Source organism: Venturia canescens, unplaced genomic scaffold (assembly GCF_019457755.1).
Source record: "Venturia canescens isolate UGA unplaced genomic scaffold, ASM1945775v1 PGA_scaffold_50__1_contigs__length_110947, whole genome shotgun sequence".
Classification (NCBI taxonomy): Eukaryota; Metazoa; Arthropoda; class Insecta; order Hymenoptera; family Ichneumonidae; genus Venturia; species Venturia canescens.
This window is the reverse complement of record NW_025108615.1, coordinates 90,001-97,500: the sequence shown is the minus strand read 5'-3', so window position 1 is coordinate 97,500 and position 7,500 is coordinate 90,001.

Here is a 7,500-nt window from a genome sequence, read left to right as displayed (position 1 = left end):
AGTGGAAGTAGGTCATGCTATGGCCTGCGAGTGTCTGACCAATGACATGCAAGATTGGGACCATGGGGACCGGGAAGCCCCTTCGGCGACTTCGGTCGTCGTTGCCCGGTCAGATGGGTTTGGCCTCGTGGGGGCAGTTGGTAGCGAGCGTGTGAGTTGCGCTAAAAATCAGCTCGGGAGCGGTCCCTCCTTAGGCCGTAGGGAGGTCCTAGAAAGTACTCCCCGCCTTACCAAGGTGTCTGCTCGGGCTAGCCCCCGAAAGGAAAATTGGGAGCCACGTGTGGCGCGCTGATACGGCGTATCCGGACCCCTCGCACTTGGGTGCCGTGTCGTAAGCCGACAGGCGGAGACGGCACGTTAAATACAACAGGTAGACGTATGTCCCTATCTCCGACGACGAAGAACCATAATTTCCTTTAGATATCGTCAACGCAAGCATGAGCGAGCTACGTAAAATCTCTCGGTCGGTGGACGCCCGGTGCGGGCGTCGCACGACCGACGAAATATTTCGCCCAATTTCAAGGTACCTGGGCACGTAGCTGCGCATTTTCCTCGACGCACGCCATCGAGGGAACGAACGTCGTCGGGAGACGTAGCGAAACTCGTCACGTAGGGTCTAACGGGGAAACGAGAAATCCTCGGTCGGTGGACGCCCGGTGCGGGCGTCGCACGACCGACGAAAAAAAGTCAGCACAATTACAGAGTCTCTGGGCACAAAACCGCGACGCTTCGTCTACGTAGGCTATCGGGAGAAAGGCGAATTTGGGATCGTCCGAATATCTCGAAAGTTGCGTATCTTGTGAGTTTACTCGTCGCTCTTGACGCGTGTTGCGGTCGAACGGGTAAACGGCGGGCTTGGATGCTCGCTCGAATCTTGAGTCCAATCCCACCGGATCGTCCACGTGTGCGTAACATTTGGATTAACGAAATTCCCACTGTCCCTATCTCCGACGACGAAGAACCATAATTTCCTTTAGATATCGTCAACGCAAGCATGAGCGAGCTACGTAAAATCTCTCGGTCGGTGGACGCCCGGTGCGGGCGTCGCACGACCGACGAAAAATTTCGCCCAATTTCAAGGTACCTGGGCACGTAGCTGCGCATTTTCCTCGACGCACGCCATCGAGGGAACGAACGTCGTCGGGAGACGTAGCGAAACTCGTCACGTAGGGTCTAACGGGGAAACGAGAAATCCTCGGTCGGTGGACGCCCCGTGCGGGCGTCGCACGACCGACGAAAAAAAGTCAGCACAATTACAGAGTCTCTGGGCACAAAACCGCGATGCTTCGTCTACGTAGGCTATCGGGAGAAAGGCGAATTTGGGATCGTCCGAATATCTCGAAAGTTGCGTATCTTGTGAGTTTACTCGTCGCTCTTGACGCGTGTTGCGGTCGAACGGGTAAACGGCGGGCTTGGATGCTCGCTCGAATCTTGAGTCCAATCCCACCGGATCGTCCACGTGTGCGTAACATTTGGATTAACGAAATTCCCACTGTCCCTATCTCCGACGACGAAGAACCATAATTTCCTTTAGATATCGTCAACGCAAGCATGAGCGAGCTACGTAAAATCTCTCGGTCGGTGGACGCCCGGTGCGGGCGTCGCACGACCGACGAAAAATTTCGCCCAATTTCAAGGTACCTGGGCACGTAGCTGCGCATTTTCCTCGACGCACGCCATCGAGGGAACGAACGTCGTCGGGAGACGTAGCGAAACTCGTCACGTAGGGTCTAACGGGGAAACGAGAAATCCTCGGTCGGTGGACGCCCCGTGCGGGCGTCGCACGACCGACGAAAAAAAGTCAGCACAATTACAGAGTCTCTGGGCACAAAACCGCGATGCTTCGTCTACGTAGGCTATCGGGAGAAAGGCGAATTTGGGATCGTCCGAATATCTCGAAAGTTGCGTATCTTGTGAGTTTACTCGTCGCTCTTGACGCGTGTTGCGGTCGAACGGGTAAACGGCGGGCTTGGATGCTCGCTCGAATCTTGAGTCCAATCCCACCGGATCGTCCACGTGTGCGTAACATTTGGATTAACGAAATTCCCACTGTCCCTATCTCCGACGACGAAGAACCATAATTTCCTTTAGATATCGTCAACGCAAGCATGAGCGAGCTACGTAAAATCTCTCGGTCGGTGGACGCCCGGTGCGGGCGTCGCACGACCGACGAAAAATTTCGCCCAATTTCAAGGTACCTGGGCACGTAGCTGCGCATTTTCCTCGACGCACGCCATCGAGGGAACGAACGTCGTCGGGAGACGTAGCGAAACTCGTCACGTAGGGTCTAACGGGGAAACGAGAAATCCTCGGTCGGTGGACGCCCCGTGCGGGCGTCGCACGACCGACGAAAAAAAGTCAGCACAATTACAGTGTCTCTGGGCACAAAACCGCGATGCTTCGTCTACGTAGGCTATCGGGAGAAAGGCGAATTTGGGATCGTCCGAATATCTCGAAAGTTGCGTATCTTGTGAGTTTACTCGTCGCTCTTGACGCGTGTTGCGGTCGAACGGGTAAACGGCGGGCTTGGATGCTCGCTCGAATCTTGAGTCCAATCCCACCGGATCGTCCACGTGTGCGTAACATTTGGTTTAACGAAATTCCCACTGTCCCTATCTCCGACGACGAAGAACCATAATTTCCTTTAGATATCGTCAACGCAAGCATGAGCGAGCTACGTAAAATCTCTCGGTCGGTGGACGCCCGGTGCGGGCGTCGCACGACCGACGAAAAATTTCGCCCAATTTCAAGGTACCTGGGCACGTAGCTGCGCATTTTCCTCGACGCACGCCATCGAGGGAACGAACGTCGTCGGGAGACGTAGCGAAACTCGTCACGTAGGGTCTAACGGGGAAACGAGAAATCCTCGGTCGGTGGACGCCCGGTGCGGGCGTCGCACGACCGACGAAAAAAAGTCAGCACAATTACAGAGTCTCTGGGCACAAAACCGCGATGCTTCGTCTACGTAGGCTATCGGGAGAAACGCGAATTTGGGATCGTCCGAATATCTCGAAAGTTGCGTATCTTGTGAGTTTACTCGTCGCTCTTGACGCGTGTTGCGGTCGAACGGGTAAACGGCGGGCTTGGATGCTCGCTCGAATCTTGAGTCCAATCCCACCGGATCGTCCACGTGTGCGTAACATTTGGATTAACGAAATTCCCACTGTCCCTATCTCCTACGACGAAGAACCATAATTTCCTTTAGATATCGTCAACGCAAGCATGAGCGAGCTACGTAAAATCTCTCGGTCGGTGGACGCCCGGTGCGGGCGTCGCACGACCGACGAAATATTTCGCCCAATTTCAAGGTACCTGGGCACGTAGCTGCGCATTTTCCTCGACGCACGCCATCGAGGGAACGAACGTCGTCGGGAGACGTAGCGAAACTCGTCACGTAGGGTCTAACGGGGAAACGAGAAATCCTCGGTCGGTGGACGCCCGGTGCGGGCGTCGCACGACCGACGAAAAAAAGTCAGCACAATTACAGAGTCTCTGGGCACAAAACCGCGACGCTTCGTCTACGTAGGCTATCGGGAGAAAGGCGAATTTGGGATCGTCCGAATATCTCGAAAGTTGCGTATCTTGTGAGTTTACTCGTCGCTCTTGACGCGTGTTGCGGTCGAACGGGTAAACGGCGGGCTTGGATGCTCGCTCGAATCTTGAGTCCAATCCCACCGGATCGTCCACGTGTGCGTAACATTTGGATTAACGAAATTCCCACTGTCCCTATCTCCTACGACGAAGAACCATAATTTCCTTTAGATATCGTCAACGCAAGCATGAGCGAGCTACGTAAAATCTCTCGGTCGGTGGACGCCCGGTGCGGGCGTCGCACGACCGACGAAAAATTTCGCCCAATTTCAAGGTACCTGGGCACGTAGCTGCGCATTTTCCTCGACGCACGCCATCGAGGGAACGAACGTCGTCGGGAGACGTAGCGAAACTCGTCACGTAGGGTCTAACGGGGAAACGAGAAATCCTCGGTCGGTGGACGCCCGGTGCGGGCGTCGCACGACCGACGAAAAAAAGTCAGCACAATTACAGAGTCTCTGGGCACAAAACCGCGACGCTTCGTCTACGTAGGCTATCGGGAGAAAGGCGAATTTGGGATCGTCCGAATATCTCGAAAGTTGCGTATCTTGTGAGTTTACTCGTCGCTCTTGACGCGTGTTGCGGTCGAACGGGTAAACGGCGGGCTTGGATGCTCGCTCGAATCTTGAGTCCAATCCCACCGGATCGTCCACGTGTGCGTAACATTTGGATTAACGAAATTCCCACTGTCCCTATCTCCGACGACGAAGAACCATAATTTCCTTTAGATATCGTCAACGCAAGCATGAGCGAGCTACGTAAAATCTCTCGGTCGGTGGACGCCCGGTGCGGGCGTCGCACGACCGACGAAAAATTTCGCCCAATTTCAAGGTACCTGGGCACGTAGCTGCGCATTTTCCTCGACGCACGCCATCGAGGGAACGAACGTCGTCGGGAGACGTAGCGAAACTCGTCACGTAGGGTCTAACGGGGAAACGAGAAATCCTCGGTCGGTGGACGCCCCGTGCGGGCGTCGCACGACCGACGAAAAAAAGTCAGCACAATTACAGAGTCTCTGGGCACAAAACCGCGATGCTTCGTCTACGTAGGCTATCGGGAGAAAGGCGAATTTGGGATCGTCCGAATATCTCGAAAGTTGCGTATCTTGTGAGTTTACTCGTCGCTCTTGACGCGTGTTGCGGTCGAACGGGTAAACGGCGGGCTTGGATGCTCGCTCGAATCTTGAGTCCAATCCCACCGGATCGTCCACGTGTGCGTAACATTTGGTTTAACGAAATTCCCACTGTCCCTATCTCCGACGACGAAGAACCATAATTTCCTTTAGATATCGTCAACGCAAGCATGAGCGAGCTACGTAAAATCTCTCGGTCGGTGGACGCCCGGTGCGGGCGTCGCACGACCGACGAAAAATTTCGCCCAATTTCAAGGTACCTGGGCACGTAGCTGCGCATTTTCCTCGACGCACGCCATCGAGGGAACGAACGTCGTCGGGAGACGTAGCGAAACTCGTCACGTAGGGTCTAACGGGGAAACGAGAAATCCTCGGTCGGTGGACGCCCGGTGCGGGCGTCGCACGACCGACGAAAAAAAGTCAGCACAATTACAGAGTCTCTGGGCACAAAACCGCGATGCTTCGTCTACGTAGGCTATCGGGAGAAACGCGAATTTGGGATCGTCCGAATATCTCGAAAGTTGCGTATCTTGTGAGTTTACTCGTCGCTCTTGACGCGTGTTGCGGTCGAACGGGTAAACGGCGGGCTTGGATGCTCGCTCGAATCTTGAGTCCAATCCCACCGGATCGTCCACGTGTGCGTAACATTTGGTTTAACGAAATTCCCACTGTCCCTATCTCCGACGACGAAGAACCATAATTTCCTTTAGATATCGTCAACGCAAGCATGAGCGAGCTACGTAAAATCTCTCGGTCGGTGGACGCCCGGTGCGGGCGTCGCACGACCGACGAAATATTTCGCCCAATTTCAAGGTACCTGGGCACGTAGCTGCGCATTTTCCTCGACGCACGCCATCGAGGGAACGAACGTCGTCGGGAGACGTAGCGAAACTCGTCACGTAGGGTCTAACGGGGAAACGAGAAATCCTCGGTCGGTGGACGCCCGGTGCGGGCGTCGCACGACCGACGAAAAAAAGTCAGCACAATTACAGAGTCTCTGGGCACAAAACCGCGATGCTTCGTCTACGTAGGCTATCGGGAGAAAGGCGAATTTGGGATCGTCCGAATATCTCGAAAGTTGCGTATCTTGTGAGTTTACTCGTCGCTCTTGACGCGTGTTGCGGTCGAACGGGTAAACGGCGGGCTTGGATGCTCGCTCGAATCTTGAGTCCAATCCCACCGGATCGTCCACGTGTGCGTAACATTTGGATTAACGAAATTCCCACTGTCCCTATCTCCTACGACGAAGAACCATAATTTCCTTTAGATATCGTCAACGCAAGCATGAGCGAGCTACGTAAAATCTCTCGGTCGGTGGACGCCCGGTGCGGGCGTCGCACGACCGACGAAAAATTTCGCCCAATTTCAAGGTACCTGGGCACGTAGCTGCGCATTTTCCTCGACGCACGCCATCGAGGGAACGAACGTCGTCGGGAGACGTAGCGAAACTCGTCACGTAGGGTCTAACGGGGAAACGAGAAATCCTCGGTCGGTGGACGCCCCGTGCGGGCGTCGCACGACCGACGAAAAAAAGTCAGCACAATTACAGAGTCTCTGGGCACAAAACCGCGATGCTTCGTCTACGTAGGCTATCGGGAGAAAGGCGAATTTGGGATCGTCCGAATATCTCGAAAGTTGCGTATCTTGTGAGTTTACTCGTCGCTCTTGACGCGTGTTGCGGTCGAACGGGTAAACGGCGGGCTTGGATGCTCGCTCGAATCTTGAGTCCAATCCCACCGGATCGTCCACGTGTGCGTAACATTTGGATTAACGAAATTCCCACTGTCCCTATCTCCGACGACGAAGAACCATAATTTCCTTTAGATATCGTCAACGCAAGCATGAGCGAGCTACGTAAAATCTCTCGGTCGGTGGACGCCCGGTGCGGGCGTCGCACGACCGACGAAATATTTCGCCCAATTTCAAGGTACCTGGGCACGTAGCTGCGCATTTTCCTCGACGCACGCCATCGAGGGAACGAACGTCGTCGGGAGACGTAGCGAAACTCGTCTCGTAGGGTCTAACGGGGAAACGAGAAATCCTCGGTCGGTGGACGCCCCGTGCGGGCGTCGCACGACCGACGAAAAAATGTTTCATTTTCTCAGAATATTATCTTCGATAACTCCAACAGCTCTGCTAATGTATATTTTTGTACCCATTCGTCGTGCTTCGTCAAACGCGGACAGAAGCGAGCATAATCATTACAAATCTATTTATATCTGTCTTCCCCATGTATATTGATTTCAAGTTCTTCATTTCGATATTGTTGAATTATTATATTGTTCATATTGACAAAACGTAGATTAAAAATTGTCAAACTGTCCGAAGAACTTTGTTAACTCATCCTCCCTGCTCGTCAAGAGTGGAGCTTCGAGTTTTTCCCCCTTTACCGCCATGCTTAAGACCGCTCGGCTGCAGGCCAAGTTACGGCGCCCTCGTACTAGTATCAGAGAGTAAAAGGTCGTCGTCGTCGTCGTCGTCGTCGTCGTCGTCGTCGACGACGACGAGTACAAAGTCAATGAGTTTTGTACTATGGGTATGTTTTCGTAAACATTTCTCCATGCCTTATACTGGATGCTATTAAATTTTTTTGTTTTCTCTCGTTCGGAGTGAAAAATATTTCGAAAAATTCGCCCAACGCAGCATGACCACGGGTCGGTGTCTATGACCGAATGGCCCTTTACGTGGTCGACGCCATAGGCGGTTTTAAACGAAAAATACGCGTTCTTCGTGAACGCAAATTTTACCGAGCATCGACTCACCCGTTACCGGGCGAG